This window comes from Tursiops truncatus, chromosome 17 (genome assembly GCF_011762595.2).
Source record: "Tursiops truncatus isolate mTurTru1 chromosome 17, mTurTru1.mat.Y, whole genome shotgun sequence".
NCBI classification, from domain to species: domain Eukaryota; kingdom Metazoa; phylum Chordata; class Mammalia; order Artiodactyla; family Delphinidae; genus Tursiops; species Tursiops truncatus.
In genome coordinates, this window is record NC_047050.1 from 71,444,203 (window position 1) to 71,465,002 (window position 20,800).

A 20,800-nucleotide genomic window follows, 5' to 3' on the forward strand; every position below is an offset into this window, starting at 1 on the left:
ATGAACCTTGAGGACATTATGCTAAGTAAAATAAGCCAGTCGCAGGAGGACACTGTATGATTCCATTTGTCTGAGGTAATAGCCAGATTCATAGAGAGAGAACGCAGGACGGTGGTTGCCAGGGGCTGGGGGGCGGGAAGGGGGAGGGGAGTTAGTGTTCAATGGGAACAGAGTTCCAGTTCTGGAAGATGAAAAGAGTTCTGGAGATGGCTGGTGGTGCTGGTTGCACAACAGTGTGAATGGACTTAGTAGCACTAAACTGTACACTTGAAACGGTTAAGATGGTAAATTTTATGTTATGTGTATTTTCCCACAAGTTAAGATTATGATTTCTGTCTCATCTGCTTGCAATACAAATCCTCCTGTCAAGGGTGAACAAGGCATGGGAGCCGCCGAGCCCTTACACTCATAGGCTCTGATGGGAGCCTAGCTGGGTTCAGATCTGGGCTCTAGCTATGTGAGGCAGCGGTACGATCTTGGCAATGCTACCTAAGCTCTCCAAGCTGCAGCTGCCTCATTTGCAAAAAATCAAGATAATCATAGGACCTAACTCCTAGCATTATTGTGAGGGTTGAGTGATGGGATACAAGGAAGATGCTGAGCTCGGTGCCTGGCAAGAAGAAAGCACCCGGTAAATGTCAGCTGTTGTTGGTACCTGATAAAAGATAACACCCACCCCAGTGATCCTAAAAAACCACCCAGTACATGCTCGTCATTATGCAGAACATAAAGAACATAATTAAGGATCTTGGCAACTGAAAAACAGCATATGGTTTCATACCTACTGTGTGATCATAAGAACAAACAACTTGTTCTTTTCCCTTTGGGTTAGTATTTAAAATTAAGGGAAAATTGCCCACAATCAAGTCTGGGCATGATGAAAATGGGTCACAGTACAAAGCCTTCCACAGTCCAATGATTCAGTTAGTGTTGAAACAGCCAAGCCACAGCTCTGGATCCTCTTGTCAACTCCCTCCAGCTTACAGACCCCTTTCTCCTCTGAAGCCCTGAGCCTCTCTTGAAGGTCTTGGGATGTGATGGCTCACACCTGGAGCTACGTCTGATTTACCTTCCAGTACATCACTGTGCTGCTGACACTCAGAAGGCCTTTCTGAGCACCCAGAGGATTGGGTTCCTTTTGTCCTGAGCGCTTGGGGGACGTAGTTAGAAGTTCCCTAAGAACTTGGAGATAAGTTTACACTTAGAGTATTCAACTCTAAATCCCTCCTATAATGGATTACAACAGAGATGCAAAATGTGGCCATTTAAGCATGAAGACATCCGGGTCACCTAAGACCTCAGTATCATCCGCTAAAGAAAAAGCATGTCCATAAGTAGGCAGCCTTAGCTCCTGGTGGTGGTGTTGGTGGTTACTCAGCCTTGGAGGAATGGAAAAGGGAGTCATAGAGGCAAATATTGTCAGGACCAGCCCAGCTCTCATCAGGGAAGGAGTCATACCTGCGTCCATTGGTTAAGCCATGTCCATGGTGGAGGTGGACACCTGTGTTAAGTCTGACACCATCGTGGCTCCCGTTTCATGCTCACCAAGCCTGTTGGGTAGACCTGTCTACAGGGAAATAACGTACTGGTTATATGAACTCAAGTATTCTTGTTCCCATATGTGGTAGGCAGAATAATGTCTCCACCCCCAAAGACATAGGGTGTCCTAATTCTTAGAACCTGTGACTGTTATGTTAAATGGAAAATGCAAATTAAGGTTGCAGATGGCATTAATGTTGCTAATCAGCTGATCTTAGAATAGGGAGGTTATCCTGGATTATCTGGGTGGGCCGCATGTAATCACGAGGGTCCTTAAAAGTGGAAGAGGGAAGCAGTAGCAGCAGCGTGAGGTCAGAGTGATGTGAGATGTGAGAAGGATTCAGCCAGTGTTTCTGGCTTTGCAGATGGAGGAAGAGGGCAGCAAGCCAAGGAATGCAGCCACCTCTAGGAGCTGGAAAAGGCAAGGGAACAGATTCTTAGAGCCTCCACGGGAACGCAGCCTTCTGACAGTTTGATTTTAGCCCAGTGAGACGGCTGCCAGGCTTCTGGCCTACTGAACTGTAGGATAATAAATTTCTGTTGTTTTAAGCCACTAAATTTGTGGTGATTTGTTACAGCAGCAAGAGGAAACGAATACACCATGGCAGTGATTTCTCAACGTAAATGAATAAATTGATTTATGTTTCCGTTTCAGGGTATGTGGTTTAAACTCTCCACGGACTGACAAAATCAGGTTTCTGACTCTGCAAAGCTAAGAAGACTCTGCTCCTGGAAGGCCTCTCCACTGACAGACTGTAAGATTAATTTCCATATTTTGAGAACGTCTATATGTGTTGAGTGCTTTTGGTATATTTCCTAGAATTCTCTCTACAGCCCTGTGAGCTAGGTATGCTTATGCCCATTTTATAGATAAGATAACTGTGGTTCAGGCTGGACCAAACAACCTCAAATCATCTGGATTTACACCCCATGTGGGTGTCTCTAACAGGCATACCTCACCGCAGTGCTGTTCTAGAGAAGCTCCATCCCTTGGAGAACCATCCATCTGGTCACACCTCATGAGAAGACGAGCTGGGCAGAAGCAGGACGGCAAGCGTCCTCGTCTTCATGCTCAGCTGGGGCTCTTACCATTCTGTAGGGAGAAGGGGCTGGATTGAACCCCACACACATTCTGTTATTTGCAAAGTGCTGCCTATCAACTTCTGAACACTTTCTGTACGTTAACTGTTTTACAAACTGTATACAGTTCATCACACTGTGTGTTCTGCTATTCTCAGTTATTATTACTATTATTTTTGTCTTAAGGATTTCTGAGTGAAAGAACTCCCTTAGGTAACCTGAGCCAGATATATTTACCCTGAACCAGGTGTGTTTCACCCGAACGAAGGGTAGGCATCTGACAAAAGGTCAGAGAAAGCAGCCTCGGAGCCCACCATCCTGCATAGCCGAGGGTCTCCTTTTTCTACATACACCTCTTGGTGGAATGCTCATCGATATAAAATCAGTGCCAGCAAACCCTCCTGGTTTCTCCTGTGCCTCCAGGAACGTGATTGGTCTACAGAACAGAGTTGAGAACAGATGTTGTTTGATCACAGTTGCTCCAGTGGGTCTACATGACATGGAACATGTGACTGCCGCTCCCCGAGCCCCCTGACTCACTTGGTCCAAGAGGGGACTTGCCCTGAGCGTTGGGGCGATGTGCCCGAAGTCCTGCAACTACAAAGTGGCAGGGCTGGGATTTGCACCCAGACTCCAGGCTCCAGCATTGCCCTTCCCGCTGTATCGCCGCCTCTGCTTTCCCCACGGCGCTCAGCCTGGTGCCTGGCGTGGATGAAGAGCCCCGAGGAGCTTCCTGAATGAAGCTGAGCCTGTACGTGAGGGAGGGAAGCGTGACTTCCCCTCCTTGTCTGCCAGGGGTTTTGCTGGGTGACTGTAGGAATCGCTCGGCTGGCTTTCATCATCTACCAATTGGGGGTATTCACCTCTGGAAGTCATTCCGTCACTTGTGGTCTCAAGTCACTCCAGAGGTAGCTTCCTGGGGCCTTGCAGCTTTACTCCGAATTTTCCATACAAATAAGCACGTAAGTGGAGAAGCCCCTGATTCCAGCCAAACCTCAGATTGCTGCTCTCTTTCCCAAAGGAAAGAGAGGAAATATGTCTCGCGCTGCAGCCGGGCTGCCCGAGCGAGTCAAGAGCTGGGAGGCACTGATCGCTTTGGGACCGGCATCTGCCTCGATTTCATCTTTTCATTTTTCCGCTGGGCTTGAGGAGACCCGGACCTTATTATTATCATGCGCCTCAGCAGAGATCTCATCCTTCCCACCTTTCCCACCTACGGTAGGCCCAGCGAATTCAGTTCAGCCCCAGAAGCACTGATTGTGTGCCCATCACACCCGAGACCTGAGTGGGCCAGAAGGAACACAGAGATGAGTGAGGGACGCCTTCTCCAGGGAGGACACACTCTGGCCGGTGACCAGCCGAGGAGGGGCTGGCACAAGCAGAAGTGTCTGTCCTCCCGTGCGGCTGGGGAACTCACGGGGGGGCACCCGTGTCAGGTGCTTCCCTGTGTTACCTGCATCCTTGCTGTTCCCCCAGCTGCACAGACAGGAATCCAGGCTCGGAGGCAGCGGCCAGAGCATGGGAGGTGGCAGGTTCCTGAGGACCCGGCTTCCAACCCAGTCCCCGCCACTCCCTATGGCAGTGACCTTGGGCGCTTTCCCCAGCTTCTCTGAGCCTCGGCTTGGTCATCTGTAAATGCAGAGGTACAGGGCCATGGGGCTCAGTGAGAACGCGAGGTTGGAAAGTTCAGTGCAGCATCCTTAGCGCTCCTGGAGGTCAGATAGCTCCTTGGGGGCGAGCTCAGGTGCTGCCTCCCCTCCGGCTGTCTGCTCGGTTCAAGAAGAGCTGGGCTCCATCGCCCCAGAGGAAATGCCTGCGTGGATCCCACACGCATGGGTTTAGTGGCCTTGTTCTTCATTGTTAGCCTCCCCAGAGGGACGTGTGCCCTGCCTGCCTGGCGGGCGAGGAAATGGTGGATGAGAGGGGACGGCAGACCGGCCCGATGGGCCTTCCCGCAGGAAGGAGCCTGGCCCTGAGGACAGCCACCCACACAGCTGTGGCTGCACAGCCTTCCAACCTCCGACCCAGACCTCCACTCCCTTTGCCCGCCTTGGGAGGAGGTGGTTGGAAAGCTCATTTGCGGGGACTGCAGGATGCTGTGTGGCTGGGTTTGGTGAAGGTGGCGAGGGGCCTACGTGGGGGCCGGGTTTGGTGAAGGTGGTGAGGGGCCTGTGTGGGGGTGTATCTATGGATCCCAGTGGCTTCATTTCCTTCCTCGTTTCTCTCATTTTATTTTCTTCCAGCAGCGGCTCTCTTTTTGCTGCTTCTGAGAAGACCCTCGGGAGAGTCTGGCTCAGGGTCTTCCTCGCAAATGCACGTGTGGCTCGGGGCTGCTTTGATGGATAGAGGGCAGTTGGCCTTGGAAACCGGCTGCAATATTGGCAGTTCCGTGGGACATCCATTACATGCCTCCTGGAGAGAGCTTTTCCGGGGTGCCTCGCGTCGGACTGACGCTGCTCACGAGGGGGTGGGGAAGCAGAAATAACCTAAAAGGAAAGGCATCTATTTTAACGTTTTCGCAGAGCCGCGTCTCCTGCATATGGGTCCAGCCCACTCTCGTGAAGCAGCTCCTTTTGGGAAACAGGGGACTTGCAAACGGCTTGTTAAAGCTAAGGAAACGAAGAGGAGATGAAACAGAAGCGTGTGTAAGCAGAACCCAGCGCCTTCAGCTGGATTGGCAGGCCCCCGAATCCAAAAACCCTTGGTTTTCATTGGAGACCAGAGAGACCTCACTTATTCTCATGGGATGGAAAGTGCCGGGTAGCCGGGAAGAAGGGGGCACCGTCACCCCCGCTGCCCTCTCTGAGTTGACAGCTTTGCTAGTGAGACATACACAAAAAAGCCCTCTTGGTATAAGAGAGCAAGTAGGCCTAGTAATAACAGCCAACATGCTTGCTGTATGTCGGCGCTTTAAAAGCATTAAGTAATTTAAGTTCACCAAAACCTTGCGATGCAGATATTATGATTATCCTCTCCATTTTACAGATGAGAAAACAGAGGCACAGGGCAGTGAAGTAACTTGTCCAAGGTCATCTCTAGTAAGCAGAGGAGCTGGAATCAAATCCACGCTCTCTAGAACCCATGCTTCTGTTCCTTACTCCTCCTCGTTTCTGCCTCTTGCTCACCTTGGGGAATCCAGGCAACTCCGAGAGCTTTAAGTGGTGCATTTGATGGCTCTTAAATCCCAGATCCCTGTTTGGTCGGCTTGTTGTACTTTTCTCCAGATTCACTTCTTTTTTTTTTTTTTTATAAATTTATTTATTTATTTTTCGCTGTGTTGGGTCTTCGTTGCCGCGCGCGGGCTTTCTCTAGTTCTGGCGAGCGGGGGCTACTCTTCGTTGCAGTGCGCGGGCTTCTCATTGTGGTGGCTTCTCTTGTTGTGGAGCACGGGCTCTAGGCACATGGGCTTCAGTAGTTGTGGCTCGTGGGCTATAGAGCGCAGGCTCAGTAGTTGTGACACATGGGCTTAGTTGCTCCACGGCATGTGGGATCCTCCCAGACCAGGGATTGAACCCGTGTCCCATACATTGGCAAGCAGATTCTTTTTATTTCTTTTTTTTAAAAATAAATTTGTTTGTTTGTTTGCTTATTTATGGCCACGTTGGGCCTTCATTGCTGCGCGCGGGCTTTCTCTAGTTGTGGCGAGCAGAGGCTACTCTTCGTTGCGGAGCATGGGCTCTAGGTGTGTGGGCTTCAGTAGTTGCAGCACGAGGGCTCAGTAGTTGTGGCTCTTGGGCTCTAGAGCACAGGCTCAGTAGTTGTGGCACACGAGCTTAGTTGCTCTGCAGCATGTGGGATCTTCCCGGACCAGGGCTTGAACCTGTGTCCCCTGCACTGGCAGGTGGATTCTTAACCACTGCGCCACCAGGGAAGCCCTTTTGTTTAAAATTTATAAATTGAAGTATAGCTGATTTACAGTATCACTTAAGTTTCAGGTGCATAGCACAGCAATTCAGTTATACATACATATATATGTGTGTGTGTAACTTTTTCAGATTCTTCTCCCTTATAGGGTTCCACATAATACTGAGTATAGTTCCCTGTGCTATACAGTATGTCCTTGTTGGTTATATGTTTTATGCATAGTAGTGCGTATATGTTAACCCCAAACTCCTAATTTATCCCTCCCCCCACCCCCCTTCCCCTTTGGTAACCAAGAGTTTGTTTTCTGTGTCAGCAGAGACTCACTTCTTCTTGAACCTTGGCCTTCTTCCTCTTGTGTGGCTCTCCTCGCTGTGGTCGAAGGGCAGAGTCTGGAGTCAGCAGGGTGCAGGCTGGGAAAGCAGAGGGTCTGGTCCGGGGGCAGTTGTAGTCTTCGTCTCAGGAGCATCTGCCTGGCACATAGGAGCTTGCTCTGAGCCGGGCTCTGTGCTGGGCGTTGGGGATACACCTGGCCTTCTGGATCTTGCCATCTACTTGATGAATCAGACAATAAACGAATCAACATATAGAACCCCGGGTGGACGCTATACAGCGCATTACAACTGGTTCACGTGTTCGAGAGTGATGGGTGTCTGTTTCGAGTTGGATGACCGGATGAGGTCTCTCAGAGAAGTGACACTGAAACTGAGATCCTAATGTCGAAATGGAGCCAGCCAGCTGTGGGGCAATTAGAAGGAGGGGTGTTCCAGGGGGAGGAAGCTGCATGGCTCAGGGCCCCACTGTGAGGGCAGGATGGGTGTGTGTGGACAGAGGCTGTGTCGCAGGAGCGTGGCAGGCGAGGAGTGCGGCAGAGATAAGGTAGGGGAAGAGGCTGTGACGCAGGGCTTCGTAGGTCACGGTGAGGCGCTACGATTTCATTTAAGTGCGTTAGAAAGCCACAGAGGCTGTGAGAGCGGGAGGGACAGGATCGCATGAAATGCTGCCGTTTTGCTGACACCAGCCCCTCTGCTGTGGTGCATGCGTCAGCCTCAGAGGCCAGTAGTGCGGCCTCATGGTTAGAGCTCTGGTCATGGAACGAGAACAGCCATTCCATTCATCCTCTTGTTCTTCATCCAGCAAGCGTCCTTGGGCACCGACCACAGCCCCACACTTTGCTGGGCACCGATGATACAAAGTGGGCTGGGGTGCATCCCCGGCCTCCAGCAGTTCCTGCTGTAGGGACACAAGGAAAGTATTGGCCCAGCACTGGTCAGCAGAGGTTGAAAGTCAGCTTCCCCGAAGGGTACAGGACAAAGGTAAACGAGCCTCTGGTCTTTTATGAGACGCACCTGAGACAAATTGGAAAATAAGAGTAATTTTCTGACTGTTAAGAAATCTTAATTAAAATAACACGAATAGGGCTTCCCTGGTGGCGCAGTGGTTGAGAGTCCGCCTGCCAATGCAGGGGACACGGGTTCGTGCCCCAGTCCGGGAGGATCCCACATGCCGCGGAGCGGCTGGGCCCGTGAGCCATGGCCGCTGAGCCTGCGCGTCCGGAGCCTGTGCTCCGCAACAGGAGGGGCCACAACAGTGAGAGGCCCGCGTACCGCAAAAAAAAAAAATAACACGAATACAATCCAATGGAATAAATATTAACGGAACCACAAAGTTTGTCTGGTTATGGGGACTCAGAGAGAAGGTGGTCCTGGAAGATGGGGAGGAGAAAGGGTTGGGGGAATCTGGGCAGAGGGAACAGGGTGCTTGGCCTGGGTGTTCTGGACCCTCTTACTAGGAGCGTCGGGGGAAGGAAGGGAGCATGACGAGGTCACACTTGGAAAAAAATCCTCTGTCATCTCTCCTTACAAATGTTACAGCCTCACATTTCAGTCAACACCCTTTCACGCGTAGGGACACTAGCAATACTCAGAAGTAGGGAAGTTCCCAGCAGCTAGAAACTTACAAGACCTTGCTGACAGCCGGTAGAGAAAAACCAAAACCAAAACCAAAACCAAAACCAACTTTCTTCCCCTAAATCCCAATGCATGTTATAGTGCCCTCCGGTGGCTCAAAGTGAAATGACAATCCCACAGGTCCCAAACAAAACGCTCCATTGTTCTCTACTGTTTACTAAGTAACCAACCTATTTACTGTGCTTCACTCCGTGTACCTACCATTCACAGACCTGGCAAATGTTGTCTTTTCCATGATGTTCTCCTATATTTCCATCCGCAAATAACTTCTGCCTACTCAGTCCTTATGACTCATCCACGCATTTTTCACTTATCTTTTGAGAAACTACTATTATATGCTGGGCTTCTCAGCATCTGCCTTGAATTCGAGGTACCTGTGAGTATTCCCCTGTCTTCCCAGGCGCACCAGGAGCTTCTGGAAGGTGGAGAATCAGACTGAGTCCCTCTGTGTTTGATAGAGGGGAAGAACATTAATTAGAACCAAGCCAAATGTGGCCACTTGTACCTGCAAGAGGGGTGTGTGAGACACAATTCCCGCAAAAAGGGACATACAGTTCTTTTTCTCCCTATGTTTAATTAAAAAATTTTTAAATTGAAGTACAGTTGATTGGCAATGCTGTGTTAGTTTCAGGTGTACAGCAAAGTCATTCAGTTATATATAGAGCGTTATATACATATATATGTGTTCTTTTTCAGATTCTTTTCCATTATAGGTTACTACAAGATATTGACCATAGTTCCCTGTGAAATACAGTAGGTCTTTGTCATTTATCTGTTTTATATATGATAGTGTGTAGGGACATACGTTTCTTTTTTTTTTTTTTTTTTTGCGGTACACGGGCCTCTCACTGTTGTGGCCTCTCCCGTTGCGGAACACAGGCTCCGGACGCGCAGGCTCAGCGGCCATGGCTCACGGGCCCAGCCGCTCCGCGGCATGTGGGATCTTCCCGGACCGGGCCACGAACCCATGTCCCCTGCATCGGCAGGCGGACTCTCAACCACTGCGCCACCAGGGAAGCCCGGACATACGTTTCTATTCTGACCTTTTTCCTTTGCTGAGCTTTGCTGGAGAAGAAGCAATTGTCGCGACTGCTGCTGATGCAGGGCCAGCTAATGTACTGAGTGCTTGGGAGACCTGAGTGATTAACCTTTGTGCACCTCAGTTTATTCCTCTGTCCAGTGGAGATGACGGTACCTCTTTCATAGACAGCTCTGTGAGCGTTAGCTGAGTTTCTGCATGTGTGTGGTTAAGGGAACTGGTTCGTGGGAATACAATAGAATAATGACGGCCTTCTCGGTCTGCTGTGAAGATGACATTTGATAATGCCTGTAAAGTCCTAGAACATGGCCTGACATCATGAGATACAGTCAGCCCAGAGAGGCATCCATCCACCCGAACGGGGGATTTGAATATATAGACTCTGGAAAAATGCATTTGGAGACATTTGTGGTTAACTGAACACAGACTGGCTATTAGATGACACTGGGAAAGAGAAAAGTGGTCCCTGACATCCAGGAGCTGGCCTGATGCTCTCAGCCTGGCCTGGCTGTTGTCATCTATTCTGTCTGTTTTTTGTGGCTACTGAAGTCTCTGTTTGCTTAGCTTAGTTGTGTGCTCATAACTGGACAGTTATTTCCTGAAATGCCGGGTCCATCCAGTAAGTCACCCAGGCTATGCCAAAGGGCTTTGTGTGTGCGTGTGCTACCTGCCTTCAACACCCATTCACACAGGTAACAAGTCTGCCTTGGCCTTCACTTCCTGCTTGCACAAAACCACGAGGGCAGCCGGAGGGGTGTGCTCAGGGCCTTCCCGGGGCTTTCCTGAGCCTGAGCACAGCCCTGTGCGCACGTGTGACCTTCTAGGTTCCTAGGAGTTGTGTCACAACTTTCCAAAGCCACCTATGAACATCTCACTCCCCTGTTTGGTCAGCTGGTTGCTTCCCCAACCCTCCTTGGGCAGCTGTCACGTGGAACATTTGCCATGAAGTGTTTCCCAGAAATGTCCCTGGAAAAAGTCTCTTCCCACTTGGTGAGCTCTGAGTCAGGTCAAATAAAGATAGGCCGTGAAAGTGGAGACTTCCAGCAAACAGCCAGACAGGTCCTGGAGTGACCATGCTTGGAGAAGGGGGCTTTGGAGGGGCTTCAGTCCACCCTGCCCCCCTCCACAGGCTGCTGGTTTCCACTGTGACTTAGGGCTGTGGTTTTCAAGCCAGTTGTGAAGCTGGAGAGGAAGGATGGGAACACGGCAAGTGAAGACGCCACATGGCTCACTTTTTTTCAAAAGAACGGACTTAGCCTTTTTTTCTGAAACAACTGTTTCCCAGATTGTTGCGTTTACGGAGGAGCGGATTTTTGAAGGGCCTCACTCCACCTCATCCCCACTGACGTCATCCTCCCAAGCCATTTTTAGGAATAACTAATCTAAGTCATTTGCATTGTGCTGGTGCAATCACTCCTTTCTTCTCTCCTCACATATTCAAACATTCTGCAAGAAAGCCCCACGCCTTCCGCAAGTACGTTTCTCTGTACAAGTCAAGAGGAAGGGTCTAGGGCTATATCTGGGGCAAGAGGATTTAAAACAGGGACAAAAGGGCTTCCCTGGTGGTGCAGTGGTTGGGAGTCTGCCTTCCGATGCAGGGGACGCGGGTTCGTGCCCTGGTCTGGGAGGATCCCACATGCCGCGGAGCAACTAGGCCCGTGAGCCACAATCACTAAGCCTGCGCATCTGGAGCCTGTGCTCCGCAGCAAGGATCCAGAGGTCGTCCAAAAGACGTCATGGATTCTTTTCACCTCTTTGTTCTGCTTGTCTCCTGATGTTATTCTCTGTCTTTTTCCCTGTGGGTCAGGCTAGAGAGCTTTCGGCAGCCCTGGGCTCACAGCTTCCCAGTTTAGGCCCCTCATAAGCAGAGGTCTCTTCTATCTGCAGATGAATCCCAGGGAAGCCTGACTGGCCCTCCTTGGGCTGGACCCCATCTCCGAGCCAGTAATGGAGGCTTTATCAGCCCGGGTCACATGACTACCCTGTTCCTCACCATGACCAGGAGCTCACAGGACCACACAGGAGAGGCGAGGCCCCAGGAGCCAGTGACATGGGTTTAACCAGCCCAATGCTCTACTTCAGTCCTCCACCACGCCACCCTACCCACACATGCCCCCATTTCAGTTACTGGCACCACCATCTGGTTGTTCAGACCTCTTGAGATCCCTTCTGCTTTCAGACCTAATCCAGCAGGGAATCCTCCACGGGCCCCTCCCCCATCCACCCCGCCCCCTCTCCCTTAGAGGCTCCTGTCAGCGCCCAGCCTGCCCCCGCCTCTCTTTGCCCTCTCTTGTCTATTCTCAAGATGGTAGTTACAGTTTTCCTGTAAACAGTGAGTCGGGCACATCTCTACTCCCATTAGGCCACGTGGAGCGAGCGCCAGAGCCCTAACAGGTCCCAGGTCCCACCCACCTGGCCGTTCCCCTCCCATCTCATATCTGCTCGCTCTGCCACTCACCACGCCCCTCCAGCCACACTGGCCTCCCTGCGATTTCTCAGAACTTGGCACCAGCTGTTTCATTCACCAGGAACCCCTCCTCCCCAATCCTTCATCGGACACCAGCACTCAGTGGGGTTTTCCTGCTCATCCCTGGTAAAACTGCAACCCTCGCTGGTGTGTGATCCTCCATTACTGGGTTCTATTTCCCCCATGGCACTTGTACTGTCCAAAAATATGAAATCGTTCACTTATTTACTATTTTTTTTTAAAGCAATATCTCTATCCTGCTAGGTATTAGCTCCACAGGGCAGGGATTTCTGCCTGTTTTGTTTCTTGCTCTATCTCCAGAATTTAAATGGTACCACATTCATGGTAGCCCTTAGTAAGTATTTGTTGGATGAATGAATGGATCAGAATAAAGGGGGTGAGAATGTGGGCTGGGCAAAATCATCCCACCCACTGCAGTGTATTCCCGTCCCCACCAGACTCCGCCCCTCGACAGCAAAAACTCGTCCCATCATCGTTTATTTTTTAGGGGCCAGAAGATTCTCACAGGTATAACGGATGCCAGCTTGAGGACACCTTCTTTGAGGAAGAAGCTTATGACTGGTGCTTGGAGCAGAAGAACAAAGAAAGGAAGTCAGACTCCAATTCAGTGGACGTTGACAGAGCACCTACTGGGAGAGGCTCTATGTTTGGCCTCCCATCCTTATCACCTCCTGTCCATCCTTCTTGGTAGAGGACTTTTGACCCCAGCTCCATCCTTATGCGTGTTGTTGGGATAATACAGAGTCAACTTAATAATTCATATTGAAGTGATTAATTCAGGACTATGATGTGTCAGGGAGCTAGGGACTAGGATGCAGGGGTGCACAGGGCAGGTGGTCTCAGTTCTCATGGATTTGCAGCCTAGTGGGGAGACAAGTAAACATGGACTTAGGGTGCAGTGTAGGTTGTATGTGCTGCTAACAGTCAGAGAAGGCTTCCTGGACAGAGTGTCATTTCAGCTGGGTCCTTAGCAATGAGTGGAAGTTAATTAAGAGAAGAGGTGGCGGGACTTCCCTGGTGGCACAGTGGTTAAGAATCTGCCTGCCAATGCAGGGGACATGGGTTTGTTCCCTGGTCCGGGAGGATCCCACATGCCACAGAGCAACTAAGCCTGTGTGCCACAACTACTGAGCCTGCGCTCTAGAGCCCGTGAGCCACAGCTACTGAAGGCTGCGTGCCTAGAGCCCGTGCTCTGCAACAAAGAGAAGCCACTGCAATGAGAAGCCCATGCACCATAATGAAGAGTAGGCCCTGCTCACCGCAACTAGAGAAAGCCTGTGTGCAGCAATGAAGACCCAACGCAGCCAAAAATAAATCAAAAAAAAAAAAAAAAAGAAGAGGTGGAGAGTAAGAGGACAAGCATTCTAGGCAGAAGGAACAGAAGATGCAAAGGGCTGAAGGTAAGAGAGAGAAAAGATATACAGCCCCCATTATTTGCTTAAAATCCTTCAGTGGCTCCCCATGGCCTCACAGTTTGATTCAAATCCCTGAGCTCACTCCCAAGAGGAAGAAAGGAGGGAACTGAACTATGAATACCCAGTCATTTCCGTGTAATTTACCAACCAGGAAGTTCTCCACCTCTGTCCTCTCACCCTTTGGCAGATTTCCTCCAGAACCCTCCAGCCAGTGCCTTCCTGCTGTCATCTTTTCTATTCGCTTATCTTCTGCAGAGAGTGGCATGAAGAGGGCACACACCCATCTCACCCAAACAACCATTTCAGGGATAGTGGGGTCCAGATGCAAACTGAGTCAGAACCAGAAGGGATACGACACTTCTCCTAATGAAGACAACACAAGTATGTCATGTACAGCCCAGGGAATATAGGCAATATTTCATAATGACTTTAAATTGAGGGCTTCCCTGGTGGCGCAGTGGTTAAGAAACTGCCTGCCAATGCAGGGGACATGGGTTCAAGCTCTGGGCCAGGAAGATCCCACATGCCGCGGAGCAGCTAAGCTCGTGCACCATAGCTACTGAGCCCGTATGCCACAACTACTGAAGCCCGGGTGCCAAGAGCCCATGCTCCGCAAAGAGAGAAGCCACTGCAATGACAAGCCTGCACACTGCAACGAAGAGCAGCCCCGGCTCTCTGCAACTAGGGAAAAGCTGGCGCGCAGCAACGAAGACCCAACGCAGCCAAAACTAAATAAATAAATAGAGTATAATCCATAAAAAATATCAAATCACTAAGTTGTACACTTGAAACTAATACTGTAAATCAGTGATACTTCAATTAAATAAACAACAAAATAAATAAATATTTAAATAAAACTATAAGAGATTTTGTTGTTGCTTCTGTAAAGATGGCATCTTGATAGTACTTTTGGTAGCAAGGACAACCTCATGAGGACAACCGCTGATGTCTTTTCCTGGAGCAGTCGGGCTCCTCATTCCCAGCCCATTCCAGAATAGGGTGTTGGGCCTACCTTAGCACGGGCACCACCGTCACGATTGCTTTTATTATTTTTTTTTTTAATATAAATTTATTTATTTAATTAATTATTTTTGGGCTGCGTTGGGTCTTTGTTGCTGCGCACGGGCTTTCTCTAGTTGCAGCGAGTGGGGGTTACTCTTCGTTGTGGTGTGCGGGCTTCTCATTGTGGTGGCTTGTCTCGTTGTGGAGCATGGGCTCTAGGCATGTGGGCTCAGTAGTTGTGGTACGTAGGCTCAGTAGTTGTGGCTCGCGGGCTCTAGGGAGCAGGCTCAGTAGTTGTGGCGCACGGGCTTAGTTGCTCCGCGGCATGTGGGATCTTCCTGGACCAGGGCTCGAACCCATGTCCCCTGCATCGGCAGGCGGATTCTTAACCACTGCGCCACCAGGGAAGCCCTATTATTATTATTATTTTGCTATTATCATTTGGTGGCAGTTCGCTACCAAAAGTACTATCAAGATATCTTTAGAGAAGCAACAACAAAATCTCTTCTAGTTTTATTTAAATATTTATTTGGTTGTTTATTTAATTGAACTATCACTGATTTACAATATTAGTTTCAAGTGTACAACTTAGTGATTTGATATTTTTTATACATTATACTCAATTTAAAGTTATTACACAATATTGGCTATATTTCCTGGGCTGTACATGACATCCTTGTGTCTTTTGTGTTTCATGTTTATTTGTTTGAACATCTTAATCCCCTTCCCCTATCCTGCTCCTCTTGCCACTCCTCTCCCCATTGGTAACCACTAATTTGTCCTCTGTATCTGTGAGTCTCTTTTTGTTTTGTTATAGTTTTAAAATGACAGCTTTCTCAGTCTGTCTCTATCTCTCTATTCCTTCCTCCCCTCCACCCACTTCATTTCTTTTTTTTTTTTTTTAATATGGAAAATTCCCAAATCTATATGAGAGCAGAGAGAAAAGTGTAATGAACTCCCATGGACCCATCAATCAACTGCAACAATTATCACAATTTTGTCAATCTCATTTATCTGTACTCCATCCCTCTTTGTGTCTTTCACCCCATGCTGGGATATATTAAAGTAAATCCCAGACAGCAAATTATTTCATCTATAAATGACTCAGTATGTGTAACAGATAAAGTCTTTAAAAAATATAACGACGATACCATCATCACTCCTAAAACTTAAAAATAATTCCTTAATAGCATCAAATATGCAGAGCGGTTTCAAATTTCCCTGATGGACTAAAAAATCTTTTCACAATTGCTTTTGTTTGGACAAGGCTATATATTGTATTTGTTTGGTGTGTTTCTGAGTTTCATTTAATCTCGGATAATTTCTCTCTGTCTCTCACTCTTTTGCTCTCTCTTACTCTTGTCAATTTCTTATTAAAGAAATCAAGTCATTTATCGTTTAGATTTTTCCATGTTCTGGATTTGATGGACGGTACCCTAACATATTCCTGTATCTTCCATATTTCCTATAAAGCGGTAATTAGATATAGAGGTTTGATCAGATTCACATTTAACATTACGGCAAGATAAAATGACTTTTTTTTTCACTTCGACCCATCAAGGTTTTGCACAGTGCACGGCATTACGCTGGTTAGGGAACTCGGGAGAGAGGCTAGTTGGGTGATGCTTCTGTGTTTATTATGAGGCTGGGTTTTGCGTGAAGAGGGGCTAAGGGCTATCCCAGGCTAGTGACGCGGGGAAGGGCCAGTGCTTACAGACTCCCCCCCCCCCCCCACCTCAACCCCCATGCAAAGGGAGCAGAATGAACGTGCATTTTCTTTCATCTCTGTCTTCTCATTGGACATGTCTGCTCATGGTCTCCTGCAGACTGATTGTACTAGGGAAACAGAGGCAGCTGAGAACCTAGCATAGGATCCCCTGCAATAATCCGGCCTTTGAAGGATGACATTTACCCTAGAAGATCTTTCTGATGACACGAAAAATGTTACACCGACTCAGGAGCATGTGTTCACCATCATCTGAATGTTTTTCTTGGACTTCCAGTGCAGAGCCTGACCTGAGCTTGTGCACGTGTAGTTTCTTCAGGACAGTGATCCCAAGGAAGCAGACGGGGGATTGAGAAGACTTGAAACAGGGAAAGAGGAAACCAGAGCAAGTGAGCAGCCGAGCTGTTTGATGCTGTGGACACCTGGAGCTCGGCTTTGCTGAGGATTCTCAGGAGAACTGTGCTGAATGCATTCTGGAATTTTCTACCTGAGAGATGAGAATGAGTGTCTTCATCACTGGCTATCACCTCCCATTCATGAAGAGTAGACACAGGGGACGTCCATGTGCACCTTCCAGCTTTGCACATGCACCAGAGTGGCTGAGTTAGTCCTCAGCTGTGTCCCACAAGAAGTTGAAAAAACAATGCTGGTACAGAAAACCAGAGCTATATGGTCCAACAAAGGCAAGGCCCTGTCCAGATGTACCTGTGTGCTGCTGTTTGCTGCATCTTGAATTAAAAGGTGGGCCGTCGACAGGCATGTGAAAAGATGCTCAACATCACTAATTATTAGAGAAATGCAAATCGAAACTACAACGAGGTATCACCTCACACCAGTCAAAATGGCCATCACCAAAAAGTCTACAAATAATAAATGCTGGAGAGGGTGCAGAGTTAAGGGAGCCCTCCTGCACTGTTGGTGGGAATGTAAATTGATACAGCCACTCTGAGAACAGTATGGAGGTTCCTTAAAAAACTAAAAATAAAGTTACCACATGGTCCAGCAATCCCACTCCTGGGCATATATCCAGAGAAAACCATAATTCAAAAAGATACATGCACTACAGTGTTCATTGCGGCACTATTTACAATAGCCAAGACATAGAAGTAACCTAACAAGCTACTGTGCAATGCCTTGTGACTGTCCTTGGACAAAACTTTGGAACTAGCTACACAATATCTGAACGAATCTGTCCCCAGTACTTAGTAATGGTCACCTGGTAAACAGTGAGTAATAGCTAAAATTTCACTGGATGGATTAAAGAATTATTTCAACCTAATCATAATGTTGACAATTAAAGCCAGTGTCTAAGCTTTGAGTATCTGTCAGCCACTGTGATTTATATTAATTCTAACTAGCACTGTGTGAGGAACTTACAATCATTATTCCCACTGGGCAGATGAGAAAACCCAGGCTCAGAGAGGTTGACTGATTGTCCTGAGGCTGAAGCCAGCATGTGAACACAAAGCCTGGGCCCTGAACATCTGTGGTATCCAGACTCTCAGCGGGAGGGGCTATAGGTTATACTTCTGTGTCCCTAGCCAACTTGTAAGGGAGTTTTTTGAGTATGTTTTGGGCCCTCCATAAGTTCTCTTATTTCACTGATGAACTGCATTTAAGTCAATGACATAGTTCACTGAAGTAGAAAGAGTTCCCACTTTGCTCTAAAGCACAGATTTCCAAGTCATCAGGAGGGAAGATTCTCTTAGTTGGGTGCTTGGAGGAGCATCACAGAGCCTGAAAAACTCTAGATTGAAGTTACATGCAGCATGTTGCTACCTGTAACATTGGTGCATTTTCTGGAAGCACAAACCCACAGACTTCACCAGATTCTCAGTATGTGAACTCAGAAAAGCTAAGAACAAGTGCTTTGGACGATTAAAACGAGCTCTATCAAGAATTATCCTGATGGATATAATTTACTCCCCAGAATTGCCAGAGAGAAGAAGTAATTTTGAACATGTGGAAAAAAGGGGCAGGATTGCTAAAGAGGGGTTGACCTGATTACAAACTGTCAGGCACTGTGGGCTCTCTCTTCTAGCTTCTACCAGATCCTGCTGAATCCTTTGTGTCATATCACTCTTCTCCCATGAGACGGGGGCCATGTCCTACTCATCATCGATTCTGTGAAGCGTGGCTTGGTGTCTGGCACACAGCAGGACTATGAAGATGTTGGTGGAACTATTAGGTCTGGGAAGCAGTGGGCCTTTCTCTAGAGTTCGATTTCCCACCAAAATGAGGTCGGTCTCTTGTGCATTCTGAGTCTCGGATGATGGGGAGATGAAGTTGTCGTCTTTTAGTATACCACTAGGCGGCGCGATTGGTCTGCAGTTGGGTCCCTCCATTGTCTCCTTCTGCTCTGTAACAATGCATTATTCAAAAGGATGGTTGCTACCAACAGTTAGACTTACAATGTATAATGTCACATAAAAATGATCAATAACGAATGGGATGGGGCCGATGATTAGCTGCATCCCGACTCCCTTGTACCTGCTTTTGCGTGGATGATACCTGCAGGATCGACACCACCTTGCCTATGCTCTGAAAGATTCATAGATTTGTTGTGAGAACCCACAGGTTGCTGCCAACTATTTCAAAGGGATTTGCCTTCCTCGCTCCATATGCTCGTCATGAGGAGGATGGAAAATGATCCCTCTCGCGCAAGGTGCACCTATTTCCAGTCTCAATTTTAGGTTAGCAACATCAGATTGTATAACTTACAAGAGTCTCCCCTGGAGGGACGTGCAGGAAGTTTTAAGCGTGCAGGCAGCAGCGGGAGGCAGAACTAAGGTGGTCCCCAGCTAGGCTGAGCAGTAGATGAAAAGTGCCTTTGAGGATGCTCTCTGAGCATCCCTCCTTCCCCACTGTGGTCCTGCCCTCGCCGAGACAGCCTGCCTTCCTTCGGTCCCCTTGCTCTAAGCTCTTGCCTCTAGGGGGCAGCATGGCATAACGACAAGCACTCTGGAGCCTGGGTCAGGGCACTGGGGTCTAGCTAGCGCTGCTTTTGCCTGGAACTTCTGCTGTGTGATTTTGGACAAGTCGCTACCTGTCCTATAGACAGTCTGCAAAATGGAGATGTTAATACCTGCTTTATCAGAGCGTGTGAAGGCTCTTCCTATACAGTGCTATGCTCTCTCAGTGGGAGGCATCTAGAGGATTAGAAAAACCCAGGTTCTAGGTCCTTTAAAAATTAATTAATTACTTTTAATACAGCAGGTTCTTATTAGTTACCTATTTTTTTAATTTTTAATTTGTTTTATACTGCATGTTCTTATTAGTCATCCATTTTATACACATCAGTGTATACATGTCAATCGCAATCACCCAATTCATCACACCACTATCCCCACCCCCTCACTGCTTTCCCCACTGAGGTCCATACATTTGTTCTCCACATCTGTGCCTCAGTTTCTGCCCTGCAAACCGGTTCATCTGGACCATTTTTCTAGGTTCCACATATATGCGTTAATATGCAATATTTGTTTCTCTCTTTCTGACTTACTTCACTCTGTATGACAGTCTCTAGATCCATCCACGTCTCAACAAATAAGCCAATTTCGTTTCTTTTATGGCTGAGTAATATTCCATTGTATATATGTACCACATCTTCTTTATCCATTCGTCTGTCAATGGGCATTTAAGTTGCTTCCATGACCTGGCTATTGTAAATAGTGCTGCAATGAACATTGGGGTGCATGTGTCTTTTTTATTTTTTGCAGTACGTGGGCCTCTCACTGTTGTGGCCTCTCCCATTACGGAGCACAGGCTCCGGACGCGCAGGCTCAGCGGCCATGGCTCACGGGCCTAGCCGCTCCGCGGCATGTGGGATCTTCCTGGACTGGGGCACAAACCTGTGTCCCCTGTATCGGCAGGTGGACTCTCAACCACTGTGCCACAAGGGAAGCCTGCATGTGTCTTTTTGAATTATGGTTTTCTCTGTGTATATGCCCAGTACTGGGATTGCTGGATCATATGGTAATTCTATTTTTAGTTTTTTAAGGAACCTCCATACTGTTCTCCATAGTGGCTGTATCAATTTACATTCCCACCAACAGTGCAAGAGGGTTCCCTTTACTCCACACCCTCTCCAGCATTTGTTGTTTATAGATTTTCTGATGATGCCTATTCTAACTGGTGTGAGGTGATAACTCACTATAGTTTTGATTTGCATTTCTCTAATAATTAGTGATGTTGAGCAGCTTTTCATGTGCTTCTTGGCCATCTGTATGTCTTCTTTGGAGAAATGTCTATTAAGGTCTTCTGCCCATTTTTGGATTGGGTTGTTTGTTTTTATAATATTGATATGCACGAGCTATTTATATGTTTTGGAGATTAATCCTTTGTCTGTTGATTCGTTTGCAAATATTTTCTCCCATTCTGAGGGTTGTCTTTTCGTCTTGTTTATGGTTTCCTTTGCTGTGCAAAAGCTTTGAACTTTCATTAGGTCCCATTTGTTTATTTTTATTTCCATTTCTCTAGGAGGTGGATCAAAAAAGATCTTGCTGTGATTTATGTTAAAGAGTGTTTTTCCTATGTTTTCCTCTAAGAGTTTTATAGTGTCCGGTCTTACATTTAGGTCTCTAATCCATTTTGAGTTTATTTTTGTGTATGGTGTTAGGGAGTGTTCTAATTTCATTCTTTTACGTGTAGCTGTCCAGTTTTCCCAGCACCACTTATTGA

General features: G+C 47.9%; 1 long non-coding RNA gene across 2 annotated transcripts in view; it reads left to right on the forward strand.

Moving 5' to 3' along the window:
* Positions 1-20,800, forward strand: part of LOC109549446 (uncharacterized) — a 282,692-nt gene that overhangs the window by 45,021 nt on the left and 216,871 nt on the right. For both annotated transcript variants that reach the window (XR_004522725.2, XR_004522726.2), the window contains exon 2: positions 2,195-2,294. This is a non-coding gene — a long non-coding RNA (uncharacterized lncRNA). The remainder of the gene's footprint in view (positions 1-2,194; positions 2,295-20,800) is intronic.